Consider the following 13882-nt stretch of genomic DNA (forward strand, 5'->3'; position numbering starts at 1 on the left):
GAGACCTCTCCTGAAAAAACCATCTTTGGATCCAGCCGTACTTAACAATTACCGTCCAGTCTCCAACCTCCCCTTTATTGGGAAGGTTGTTGAGAAGGTGGTGGCCTACCAGCTTCAGCGGTCCTTGGAGGAAGCCAATTACCTTGACCCCTTCCAGTCCGGCTTCAGACCTGGTTACAGCACAGAAACCACTTTGGTCGCATTGACCGATGATCTCTGGAGAGCCAGGGATGGAGGCCACGCCTCCATCTTGGTTCTCCTTGACCTCTCGGCGGCTTTCGATACCATCGACCATGGTATCCTTCTGCGACGACTGCGGGAGGTGGGGGTGGGAGGCACTGTTTTGCAGTGGTTCTCCTCCTACCTCTTGGACAGGTCGCAGTCGGTGTTGGTTGGGGGACAGAGATCGACCACGAGGCCCCTAACATATGGGGTGCCGCAGTGGTCGGTCCTGTCCCCCATACTATTTAACATCTACATGAAACCGCTGGGCGAGATCATTCGGAGGCACGGGATAAGATACCATCAATATGCGGACAATACGCAGCTGTATCTGTCCACCCCGTGCCAACTCAATGAAGCGGTGGACGTGATGAACCAGGGTCTCGAGGCCGTTAGGGACTGGATGAGGGCTAACAAACTGGTACTCAACCCGGAAAAGACCGAGTGGCTGTTGTGTTTCCCTCCCAATAATTTGGCTAGTGTTCCATCGCTCAGGCTGGGGGGCCAAATTTTACACCCCTCAGACAGGGTTCGCAACTTGGGAGTCCTTCTGGACCCACAGCTGACCTTTGATTACCACCTGTCGGCTGTGTCCAGGGGGGCATTTGCCCAGGTTCGCCTGGTGCGCCAGTTGCGACCCTACCTGAACCGGGAGGCTCTCACAACAGTCACTCGTGCCCTTGTGACCTCTAGGCTGGAATACTGCAATGTGCTCTACATGGGGCTGCCCTTGAAGAGCATCCGGCGGCTTCAGCTAGTCCAGAATGTGGCCGCGCGAGTGATTGTGGGTGCACCTCGGTTCGCCCACATAACACCTATCCTCCGCGAGCTGCGCTGGCTACCTGTTGATCTCCGTGTGCGCTTCAAGGTGCTTCTTACCACCCACAAAGCCCTTCATGGTAGTGGATCTGGGTACTTGAGAGACCGCCTCCTGCCAATTACCTCCTCGAGACCCATTAGATCTCATAGATTAGGCCTCCTCCGAGTGCCATCCGTCAGCCAGTGCCGGCTGGCCACTACGCGGAGGAGAGCCTTTTCAGTAGCAGCTCCGACCCTTTGGAACGATCTCCCCGTGGAGATTCGTACCCTCACCACCCTCCAGACCTTCCGCGCAGCCCTCAAGATCTGGCTATCCCGTCAGGCCTGGGGGTAAAGATTATAATTTGCCCCCACCCGAATGCTGAATGAATGTTGCTTATTTTTTTAATTACATGTTATGTTATATGTCATTGTATGTATCCCCTCCCATATAAGTTGTTAGCCGCCCTGAGTCCCCTCAGGGAAAAGGGCGGCCTATAAATAAACTTATTCTAATTCTAATTTCACATTCTTGTTTGTGGTAGGCCTTGCCTATTTCTATTCCTTCTATTTTAGATGCTTGTTGGAGAAATGCTAACAAAGCTTACTTAAAACAGGGCTTCTTTCTCATGTCACCCTCCCTACACTCAAAGGCACTCAAAGATGTTTTGGAGCTGTTTAGATGATAAAAGGCTTCTGGCTTCAGTAAAAAGAGAAAGAATGCTCTGTTGAGAAGGCTTTAACTCAACATGAAGAGTCATGGGAAGGGCAGTAAAGTAAAATGGCATGAGAAGGAGAAAAGAGTGCACAACCAAATTAGGAATGCCAAATTACTAATAATTATTGATCACATATAAGTGCCAGTTTGGCACTGTAAAGAGGCAGACAAAGAATGAGCTACTTAATAAATAGATGCCTGGCCATTATAAAGGTGAACGAAAGGAGGCGTGCATGATAATTCTACATTACTGGCAAAGGACAGGCAGCATTCTCAGCTATCCCATATGATACTTTTCACTTAGGCTTTTCGTTTGTTTGTTTGTTTGTTTGATAATTAGGGAGTTCTTTATAGATATACCCTTGTAGCAGTGGTGAAATTCATTTTTTTACTACTGGTTCTATGGGCATGGCTTGGCAGACATGGCAGGGGAAGGATACTGCAAAATCTCCATTCCCACCCCACTCCAGGAGAAGGATACTGCAAAATCCCCATTCACTCCTGGGGGAAGGATATTGCAAAATGTCAATTCCCACCTCACTCTGCGGCCAGCAGGTTCTCCAAACTACTCAAAATTTCTAGTTCTCTAGAACCTGTTGAATTTCACCCCTGCCTTGCAGCTCTCATTCAAAACATAAGAGCTTGATTTAAAAGTGATTGAGTCAGTGGTTGGTTCCGGATCCCATTGCATCCGGTACAGTGCAACGGGCCTGGGCATCCACCATATGCATGCGCACAGCATGTGCATGCGTACTTACTGCCCACGATGCTCCAGCTGCTTGGCGGAGCATCGCGCAGGCAACGTACGCTCTGTGCCCGTAAGCCTCAATCGGCTCAAATACAGGTGGGGAGGGTGGGCAGGCAGGCAGGCCCTCCGGAGCACCATACCAGAACAGTACCTGTGCTCCCAGAAGGCACCGGTATGCCTGTACCAGGGCGTACTGGTCGTATCCCACCACTGGATTGAGTCCTCATGGCATCTGATAGAATCATGTGGGAAAATACTGTATAGAAAACGTAAGTGTGTGTGTGTGTGTGTGTGTTCATGTGTCATACATAGGTTTAAATGTGGTTTATAAAAAATTACAACAGCTTAGTTCACAAATAATATTCAGTCACAAACAATGGTTTATATAATACTAATTCATAAATCTTTATGACTAGATTCAAGAATATACTAAGCCAGTGATGACTAACCTTTTTTGGATCGCGTGTCAAAAGCAGGGGGAGTGCAGGGGGTCATGCGCGGGTGTGTCTTACCCATAATGCTATGTGCACTCCCCTCCCACTTTTGGGTCACTTTTTTCACCCTCCCCAGAGGCTTTCTAGGAGCCCCCCCCCTCCCCGAAGGCCCTCCGGAGGGCAAAAAACGGCACTATGGACAAACCAGAAGTCGCCATTCCCAAACTTCCAGGTTGCTCGTACGGCCGTTTTTCTCCTTTAGGAGGCTTCCCTGAAGCCTCCAGAGGGCGAAAAACGGCCAAAAAAGAAGGACGAAGTCAGCTGGCAAGCATGCGCATGCGCATGTGCATTGGAGCTGACAGGGCAACGTCTGGTGTGCTCTAAGAAATGGCTCGGCTTGTCACCTGTGAACACGTGCCATAGGTTTGCCATCACGGTACTAAGCCAAAATATCAAGTCACATTATGACTTAATGCGATGTATGAATCCAGTGTACGTACGTATTTTTGCAAGGAGCATTCAGAACTGACTGGCAATGCTGAAATTACATTGTTAAGTACTTATAAATAATGTGAAAGACAAAAGAATACCAAGTAGAAATCTATTTTTTGCTTTATTGATCAAACAAAGCTTTTAAGTCTGTGGATCACAGCAAATTATGGGTAAGCTACCTCATCTGCTTACTGAAGAAATTTTATGATGTCCAGGCAGCAATAATTAAAACAGAATATAGAGGAACTAGCAGGTTCAAAATGTAAAAAGAATGCACCAACACTATATTTATTTAATGTACAGTATGTGAAGACTATGTAATAGAAAGTGCTTCTCTTGATTAAAATCAAGCAAAATTTGAATAAAAATTGCTGGAAAAGCTATTTACCTCAGAATTTCTTTTTAATGTGAAAGAAGAGAGAGAATATAGAATAATAGAGTTGGAAAGGACCTTGGAGGTCTTCTAATCCAACCCTACTCAAGGAAAAAACTCTATACCATTTCGGATAAATGATTGTCCAGTCTTTTTCTGAAAGCCTCCAGTGATAGAGTACCCACAATTTCTGAAAGTAAGATGCAAAAGCCTCTCTCAATAAAGGGGAATATTTATAGCTCATGGTTGAAATGAGGGGACCTTAGTGCTCTCTGACCTTAGTTGTTTTCTTGCAGATATTTTATTACCTATAAATATTTATGTTATCTAGTTTGGTAATGAAACATCTGCAAGAAAACAACCAAGCTCAGAGAGCACCAAGGACCTCTCAGTATTAGAAAAAATGTCAACAGCCAAAGCATATATAATACAATTATAGGAAGGTGATTTTGCAGTAGTACAACTCTGTTGTCCTAACTCAAAAGATTCTCAAGAAAGGTATAGCCATAATACAAAGAAACAAAGAAAAGCTATGGCAGATCTTAATAAAACATTAAAAGGACAGCAATATCACACTGATAACAGAGATACATATCATCAAACTCTTCTTTTTCAAGTTGAAATATGGGTTTAAAAATTGAGCCATCAGAAAGTCTAAGCAAACAAAACTGAATTATTTTCAATTGTGATGATGGAGAAAATTATTAACCTGAAGCACTACAAGAATTTAGTAGCAGCCTGCTCATTGTGAGCACTAATAATGAAACTAAACCTTAAATATGTTGTACACTATGCGAGGGCAAGGGTAATAAAGAATGAATACTTGGAAAAATCAAAGCCAACTGGAAAAAAAAGCCCAACAAAAACAAGATGGGTATTTATTATCACAGATAATGCAAGGGTGAGTTTACAGGAATTCATAGAAGCAGTTATGAATAGATATTGCTGATGAAATAGTGTCCTTTGGGTGACAAAGAAGCATGTGTGTAATTAATACATTATTGTAATATTGTATAGAATACAATATTAACCAGCAGTGGGATTCACTTACCTTCCCTACCACTTTGCAAATGTGAGCGTGTTTGCTTTGCTTGCATGTGCTGCGTCTGCACATGCACACTTCCTTCTGCGCATGCACACCACCTTCTGTGCATGCACAGTGCTTGTGCATTATGTCAGGGCGGGTGGGTGGAGCTCCTGCAGCCACCGCTACTGGTTGGCCCGAACTGGAGAGAACTGTCTGAATGCCACCTTTGATATTAACATACTAACATAGCCTACAATATTCAGATATTTTTTTAGAAATCCAAGACCTGATAAGACCTGGTCTTTAGATGTTGCCAAACTGATATCCTTTATCACTTATCATGCTATTTCGTAGAGTTGGAAGATAATAGTTCAGCAAGACCTCTCACAGCAAAAACTTCTAACTTTATGTTTATTTCATTTACTGTAAGCCCGCTTAAATATTATTTTAATACAATGCATAGTGACAACTCAAGCCTTGATTTCCATTAACCAGAGTTCTGAGGTCTCCAGTAGAGAATATAAATAGTGACTAAGAAGCCCTGTTTCTTAGTTGTGACAAGCACAAATGTGAATCTACAGTTAATTTTAGCAACCTGCTGTCAAACATCCATAATAACAAGCTTCTTAAAATGCTTCTCACCAGTGTCTACTTCTGGTACAAGTAATCCTGGAGATTTCCAGGTGGCAAAGATTTTATCAGGCAGTGGAATTGGATATAAGGAAAGTATATATAAAAAGTATCAGATATGCAAAGACTAAAGGAGAGGTCAAGTTCTTGTACATCCACCAAATCATAGCTGTGTTTTAAAGTGCATCTTGGTGGAATCTTAAGAGATTTAAATAAAGCCTAAACTGACTTTCACTGATCTGAAATATCTTTCAAGTAGTTTTCTTATACCAGTTATTAATATTATTATTTATTTACGTACTCCACGTACACTATATACATAAATAATAATAACTGGATAAAAGAAAACTACTTGAAAGATAATTCAGATTGGTCAAAGTCAGTTTAGCAGAAGAAACTTAAGAAAGTTCAGGGTCTCAGATGGACTCTCCCAGTGAATGCAGACTATAGGTAATTCTCGATTTATGACCACTGAAAGTTATGACAGCATTGAAAAAGATTACTTCTAAAGAGTCCTCACACTTTTGACTGTTGCAGCGTCCCCACAGTCACATGATCAAAATTAAGGTGACGCCAGGTCTCAAGAGTGACACGTGAAGTTACTTTTGAATAGTTTTTAAAAAAATATTTGACCTATAGACAGAATCTTGCCAGACTAAAGCAACATAACTATAAATATACTCTGTGAACTGCTAGGGGTTGTCTTAGTTCTTTTCCTGCCTGCCAGACTTTCTGAATTCTGTTGCCTCTTTGCCTTCTGAGAAGCAGTCTCTCCCTCCTGGGACTCCAGATTACATTCCACCACAGATGCTTGGGAAACAGTGAGTATTTATGACAGTTGCAGCATCCTGGGGTCATATGATTGCCATTGGTAAGCTTTCCAGGAGGCTTATGACAAGCAATGTCAATGGGGAAAACTGAATTTGCTTAATGATAGCATGATTTGCTTAACAACCATTCATTTAATGACCATGGAGGAAAAGGGTGTAAAGTTGGGCATGACTCAATTAACAGCCTCATTATTAATAATGGAAGTTATGGTTCCAATTGAGATTGTACGTTTAGCCACCTTTTGTTCAGCAACCATTCAAAGTTATGGTGACATTGAATGAATGCTACTTACTCCCAGGCTCTGAAGTTACAATGATTGCAGTGCCCTTGCGGCCACCAGATCAAAATTTGGGTGATTGGCATCCACCCACATTTTTGAACATAGGGTGCTTTAACTCCCCCCCCCCACCTTTTCCCCACCCCCAGGATTTCTGTCCTTTTAGCTACCCTGCATAGTATCACTCTGGCAGTAACAATTTTTCCCTATTTCTCTCATCAAAAAGAATCACAAAACATTGCCATAGTCAATATCCAAGTCAATGCACCATAATAAACAAGGTAGTTATATAATATAAATATGAAAGAAAAGCATTGCTTTTATTTGTGGTTCTATGATTTATATGTAATATAATTTTACCCAAAACCTGCTGTTTTGTATTGCAACACTAGATGTCAGTCTTCCAGCACTGTTTACTAGATGCTGCATTATATTTCTCACATTCTAGATTGTTCTTTCATCCAATTCTTCAGACAAACATCAGACAAGGCCTTCTGAAAAGTCTACAAAATAAAGGCCTAATTAGAGCTTTTAAGACTGGCATCCCAATTCAGAATATATTTGTTGCCAAATCAGCTTCCATCCAGCTTCCATTTGTTCCAAACTATAGTCTTTGTTAAAGAACCCTGGAAGAATCATATTATGTATTAAAAATATTCTTAAGACTTGGATTTAATTAAAATCATGACATCTCTATTTCAAATAACCCTTTCAGTATCATCCTCTGTGTTCTTTGATATAATCAGCACAGTAGTGTACCATTTTTGTAGGTAACACATCTTTAAAAAGAAAGACAAAAATCTCTTATCTAAAGTAATGGAAATTGCAAATTATTAAGCATAAATCCATGTTAAAGAGTCAAATTATTACTAGTCATTTCCTTTGTCAGATAACTTTGGAAAATGTAGTTCTATGAAGAGGAATTGAGGATTATGTCATAATCCCCAGTTCTTCTTCACACAACTACATCTTTGAATAATATCAGATGAGTTAACATTAAATGTATCAATACAATAATATAATACAATACAATACAATAACAGAGTTGGAAGGGACCTTGGAGGTCTTCTAGTCCAACCCCCTGCCTAGGCAGGAAACCCTATACCGTTCCAGGCAAATGGCTATCCAGCATCTTCTTAAAGACTTCCAATGTTGGGGCATTCACAACTTCTGGAGGCAAGCTGTTCCAGTGATTGATTGTTCTAACTGTCAGAAAATTTCTCCTCAGTTCTAAGTTGCTTCTCTCCTTGATTAGTTTCCACCCATTGCTTCTGTTCTACCCTCAGGTGCCTTGGAAAATAGTTTGACTCCCTCCTCTTTGTGGCAACCCCTGAGATATTGGAACACTTGCTATCATGTCTCCCCTAGTCCTTCTTTTCATTAAACTAGACATACCCAGTTCCTGCAACCATTCTTCATATGTTTTAGTCTCCAGTCCCCTAATCATCTTTGTTGCTCTTCTCTGCACTCTTTCTAGAGTCTACACATCTTTTCTACATCGTGGTGACCAAAACTGAATGCAGTATTCCAAGTGTGGCCTTACCAATAAAGTGGTATTAACACTTCACGTGATCTTGATTCTATCCCTCTGTTTATGTAGCCTAGAACTGTGTTGGCTTTTGTGGCAGCTGCTGCACACTGCTGGCTCATATTTAAATGGTTGTCCACTAGGGCTCCAAGATCCCTTTCACAGTTACTACTGTTGAGCAAGGTACCACCTATGCTGTACCTGTGCATTTCATTTTTGTTGCCTGTAGAACCTTACTTTTTTCACCATTGAATTTCATTTTATTAGATAGTGCCCAATGTTCAAGTTTGTCAAGATCCTTCTGTATCTTTAGCCTATCTTCTGGAGTGTTGGCTATTCCTGCCAACTTGGTGTCATCTGTAAATTTGATGAGTTCCCCATTTATTCCCTTATCTAAATCATTGATGAAGATGTTGAAGAGTACTGGGCCTAAAATAGAGCCTTCGGGTATTCCACTGCATACTTCCCTCCATGAAGATGCAGTTGAGCCGAGGTGGCACAGTGGTTAAATGTAGCACTGCAGGCTACTTCAGCTGACTGCAGTTCTGCAGGTCAGCTGTTCAAATCTCACTGGCTCAGGGTTGACTCAGCCTTCCATCCTTCCGAGGTGGGTAAAATGAGGACCCGGATTGTTGCTGGGGGCAATATGCTGACTCTGTAAACTGCTTAGAGAGGGCTGAAAGCCCTATGAAGCGGTATATAAGTCTAATTGCTATTGCTACTGCTAGTTCCATTGAGGACTTCACGTTGAGTGTGGTTGGTCAGCCAGTTACAAATCCATCTGGTGGTGATGCTGTCTACCCCACATTCTTCTACTTTATCTAGTAGTAGGTTATGGTGTACCTTATCAAATGCCTTACTGAAGTCCAAGTCATTTATATCAACAGCATTCCTCTAGTCTACTAATTTTGTCACTTTGTCAAAGAATGCAATAAGATTAGTCTGGCATGATCTGTTTTTGACAAACCCATGTTGGCTTTTGGCTATTACTTTGTTTGCTTCTAGGTGTCCGCTAATTCGTTGCTTGATTATCTTTTCCAGAATCTTTCCTGGTATTGAGATCAGGCTGATAGGTCTATAGTTTCTTGGATCTATTTTTTTCTTTTTTTGAAGATGGGAACCACATCAGCTCTTTTCCAGTCCTCTGGTAGTTCCCTGGTGCTCCAGGATCTCTGAAAGATATAGTTCAGTGGTTCTGAGATCTCATCTGCCAGTTCCTTCAGAACCCTGGGGTGTAATCCATCCGGTCCTGGTGATTTTAACTCGTCTAGGGTAGACAGGTGCTCACTTACCATTTTCTTCCCTATTTCAACTTGTGTTCCTAATCTGATTTTTATGGTGCTGTTTTTGATAGGTTGGACTGTTTTATCCCTTTGTGTAAAGACAGATGCAAAACATGAGTTAAATAGTTCTGCTTTCTCCCTGTTGCTTGTCACCTTCTTGCCACTTTCTCCCAGAAATGGACCAATTGTTTCCTTAACCTTTTTCTTGTTTTTAACATGTTGGAAGAAGCTTTTTTTGTTATTTTTTATTTTTTTGGCAAGCCTTTCTTCATTGTGAGCCTTAGCTTTCCTCACTTCATCTTTACATGCCTGGGCGATTTGCTGATATTCTGCCTTAGTTATGTCCGTCCCCCCCTTCCACTTTTTATAGTTATCTTTTTTGTCTTTTAATTTGTCAGAGAGTTCTTTATGCAGCCATGCATAAAGATCCGGGTATTAGACAGTTTGAGGACTTGATGAGTTATTTTGCTACTCGAGGCAAGGATGATACCCTCAGGCTATTCCACATATTGAAACAACTGAACTGGAAGATGAATTTTTTTTCACTCTGGGTCAGCATCCTTTACCACAGGGGTCCCCAAACCCCAGTCCGTGGACTGGCATTGGGCCACAGTATGCCAGAAACGGGGCCACTTAATCAAGTGAAGCCCATCTATGAGATGCAGACAGCATGTGAAACCATACCCCCTGCAGTCTGTGGAAAAACCTGCCTCCACAGAACCGGTCCCTGGTGCCCAAAGGGTTGGGGGCCTCTGCTCTACTATATAATACTTTACCAATTCTGTACTGTATATTTCCCTCTCACTCTGCCAAATGGTTAGGACCTATCCGGATAGCCATGAAAAAGGAAGTCAGGAACTAAAGCTGGGAATCAGAATCTAAGACTAAGGTGAAGTGCATTACAACAAATTATACCACTGTTATCCAGGCAGGGTCCCAGTCAAAAACAAGTAGCTTTTAAACCTGCCCTGTTCAAATGAGACTACTTCAGTGAGCAGAAGAAAATCAGAGGCTACATCAATGGTGGGTTTTCATTTTTTTTTATTACTGGTTTACTCGTGTGTGTGTGCGTGCAATGCTTCTGCGCATGCACAGAAGCATTTGGGTGGGTGGACGGAGCCTCCCACTGCCACTACTACCGGTTCGCCCGATCCAGGCCGAACCGGGAGCAACCCACTTCTGGACTACATGTAGGTGCTCCAGTCTCCAGGAGACACCCCAAGCTGCAGTTTTGCAGATCACTATGGGGGAAGGAAAACTACTAGTAAGTTTCACTTCTAGTAAAATTGGTACTACTCTGACTACCAGTGATAGAACTGGTAGTACAAATAGTGCTTGTGACATTTTCACAGAATGGAGATTTCAAACAGCTTGTTAGAATAATGGCACTGAAGGCTTTTCCAAGGGAAACTCTGATATTGTGACTCCTTGGTTATGGCACAGTAGCTCCTTGAGCTCTTTTGCCAATGTTTCTGTATTGGACTGTAGAAAAATAAAGTGGGGTGGGTGGGCAGGGGGAGAGAGACTCACCCCAACGGCTTGTGATCATCCTTCCTGGCTTCCTATTGACTTTGCTTGGAGGAAGTCAGCAAGGAAGGTAGCAAATAGTGTTCATGTGATTATGGGATGCTTCAACTTAAGTGACTTACGTGCAAGTTGATTGCCATCCAAATTTTGCTACCCAAACTTTCAGTACCATCATAATTGTGGTGGACGTTGAAAAATGGTCTTAATTCAAGGACTATCTATACTGAACCACACCATATCTCCTTAGCCCTTGTGTTCTTAGCTCAGCCAGAATATCTCTAGCCTCCCACATGAATTGTGCTGAATACTAGTAAGTGTCCTTATAGTGTGAGATAACATCCTTTTTATGTCACCCGTTATATCTTGGTAAAATGTGAGAAAGATAATAAATAAAATGTTTTGCTTTGGGAATTTTTGAGAAGATTCTTTTAACATACATCCCCTCTTCTATTCTGAAAATAGTGGATTTATTTATTAAGTATAAATTACATTTAAATATCTAATAAATAAATACATTAAGAATACATAAATATATGAGAACCAGTTTGGTCTTGTGGTTAAAGACACCAGACTAGAAAATGGAACCCCCGTGAATTTAAGTGCCTTTTTAGCCCTGAAAGCATTTGGTGATCTTGGGCCAGTCACTCTCTTGGCCCAATGTACTTCACAAGATGGTTGTGGGAAAAATAGGAGGCGGAAGATATGTTTGATATGTTTGTTTCATTGACTATTGGTAAGAATGATAAAGGCAATCAGTCCATCCAACCAACCATCCAACCATCCATCCATCCATCCATCCATCCATCCATATTAATCATGTGCCCTGTGGTGTGCCAGGTGGGAACAGTCTGTTTCCTGGGTACAGAGACAATAAGGGTTTGCTGTTGAATATGATGTGGAAGCTAGCAGAGCTGGGGCACTGCTACTGATATGCTGATTAGATGTTTGGCAGTGCATCTAGATAGAGGAAAGGATTTTGATCACTATCCCCTACTGTTTTCTTAGTACCAATTTTCAAAAATGGTTTGCCATTGCCTTCTTCTAAGCACTGGCTTCATCTCCTAGTTTCTAGTTTGGTGCCTTTAACCATTTATCAAACTGGCTCTTAGTAATAGAGGAAGGTGCTTTTTTAAAACCATCTGCTGCGGGTGGCAAATATGCTAGGTACACCACTGTTTATGACAACATTGGCTGAAATATAATTTTTGGAAGCTGCTGATACCATCTCATACATGGGGGTCAAAGTTGCCCTGTCATGTTGTCGTCACGTGACATTTCCCAATGTTTTTCCTCTTTGTGGAGCTGATGTAGGCGTGGCCTGTGCGTGACATATCTGGCCTGCAGGCCACCAGTTTGACACCCCTGATTTTTAATGCTTTTTAAATGGGCACTGTCCCCCTCTTTTGTGCAGTAGTACTAATGTCAAGGAAGCTAATCTTTTTCCAACCCAGTTTGTCCTCTACTTACAATCATTATTTAGTGATTGTTTGAACTTACAACAGCACTGAAACAAGTGACTTATGACCAGTCCTCACACTTACATCTAGCATCCCCACACGGCATATAATCAAAATCTGAGTGCTTCACAATCAGCATGTTGTTATGGTGGTTGCAGTGTCCTGGGGTCATGTGATCACCATTTGCAACTTATCCAGCTGGCTTCCAACAAGTGCAGTCAGTGAGAGAAGCCAGATTCGTTCAACAACCGTGTGAGTCACTGAAATACAATGATTTGCATAATAACCATGGGAAAAAATAATGTATGATTTCATATACCTCAAAGATGTGGAAACAAAACCTTACTGGGTGCACCTCACTTAGCAACCATGTTTCATAGCAATGGAACTACCTGTAAATCAAAATTAGTTAAGTGACAACTATAGCAGACATCCTTAATTCCATAACTCTACTCATTAAGAGAAATATACACCTCTGTTATTTACCTACCTATCCACCCGCCCACCTACCTGTGTCATAATAGGATTCCCAGCAGTTTTCTGTAAGTTAGGAATAAAGTCTCTCATGTCGCGTTATGTTCGGAAACAGACAGAAGCTATTTTTGGCACCGTTTTTGTCTTATTCCTCACTGCCATCATCTATTCTTGCCTGCATGGTAATTGGCCTGGATGGTTATAGCATCTAATAAAACTTTCCATGTCTTTGAGGCATCATGAAATCAGACATTACGTCATGGCATCCTGGAGAAACTTGAATGATTTTGCTGCAGTTGGATTCTACAGCAATGAGAACAATTGAGTTCAAGAATAACATGGGCAAAATTAGAAAGGCAAACGAAGACTAGCAACAACATTTGAAACAAGATATTTGCAAAGAATATTAAAATTTATAGAAAATTTTAAATGATTTAATGTGAAATGAAACACCCTTTTAACAATGTCCTGAAATTTCTGAGAGCTACTAAAGAAGCTGAACATAATGCAAGCAAATCAAAGGTGAACATTATTTGGAATTATTTTTTGTTAGATTGTCTCTTGGAAACATGTAGGCCATTGTTTCTGGAAAGAATAACAGTAGGATCTGTAAGCCAATCTTATTTCTCCCATTTGTTTAGCAGTGAAATATTATCCTGTCTTCTGATGGGCCTTTGGGGACACACAGCAATGAAAACAAGATGATTCAGTTCCCATAAGAATTTGTCCATCTGTTCTTAGCTGTGTTTCATTCTTCCTGCCATATTACAGCATGCCTGCATGAATATGGACTAAAACAATGTGTGAACTGGGCAATTGATGGAAATAACTAACAACAATTCATGTTGTCATGGAAGCATAAATTTTTTTGAGTGATATATTCTTTTATATCAGGCATGTTTAAACTGAGGTCCCAGTGCCATATGCCCTTCAGTGGTTGCCATTTTGATGTGAGGTAATTTTGTTGTATGGGAAATTATCATTTAACTACAGATGGTACTCAACTTACAACCACAATTGAGTCCAAAATTTATGTTGCTAAGTGAGACATTTGATAAGTGAT

General features: G+C 41.4%; 1 protein-coding gene across 1 annotated transcript in view; it reads left to right on the top strand.

Moving 5' to 3' along the window:
• Positions 1-13882, top strand: part of ACYP2 (acylphosphatase 2) — a 55391-nt gene that overhangs the window by 30701 nt on the left and 10808 nt on the right. The gene's annotated exons all lie outside the window — the stretch shown is intronic.

This window comes from Thamnophis elegans, chromosome 4 (assembly GCF_009769535.1).
Source record: "Thamnophis elegans isolate rThaEle1 chromosome 4, rThaEle1.pri, whole genome shotgun sequence".
In the NCBI taxonomy this organism is placed as follows: domain Eukaryota; kingdom Metazoa; phylum Chordata; class Lepidosauria; order Squamata; family Colubridae; genus Thamnophis; species Thamnophis elegans.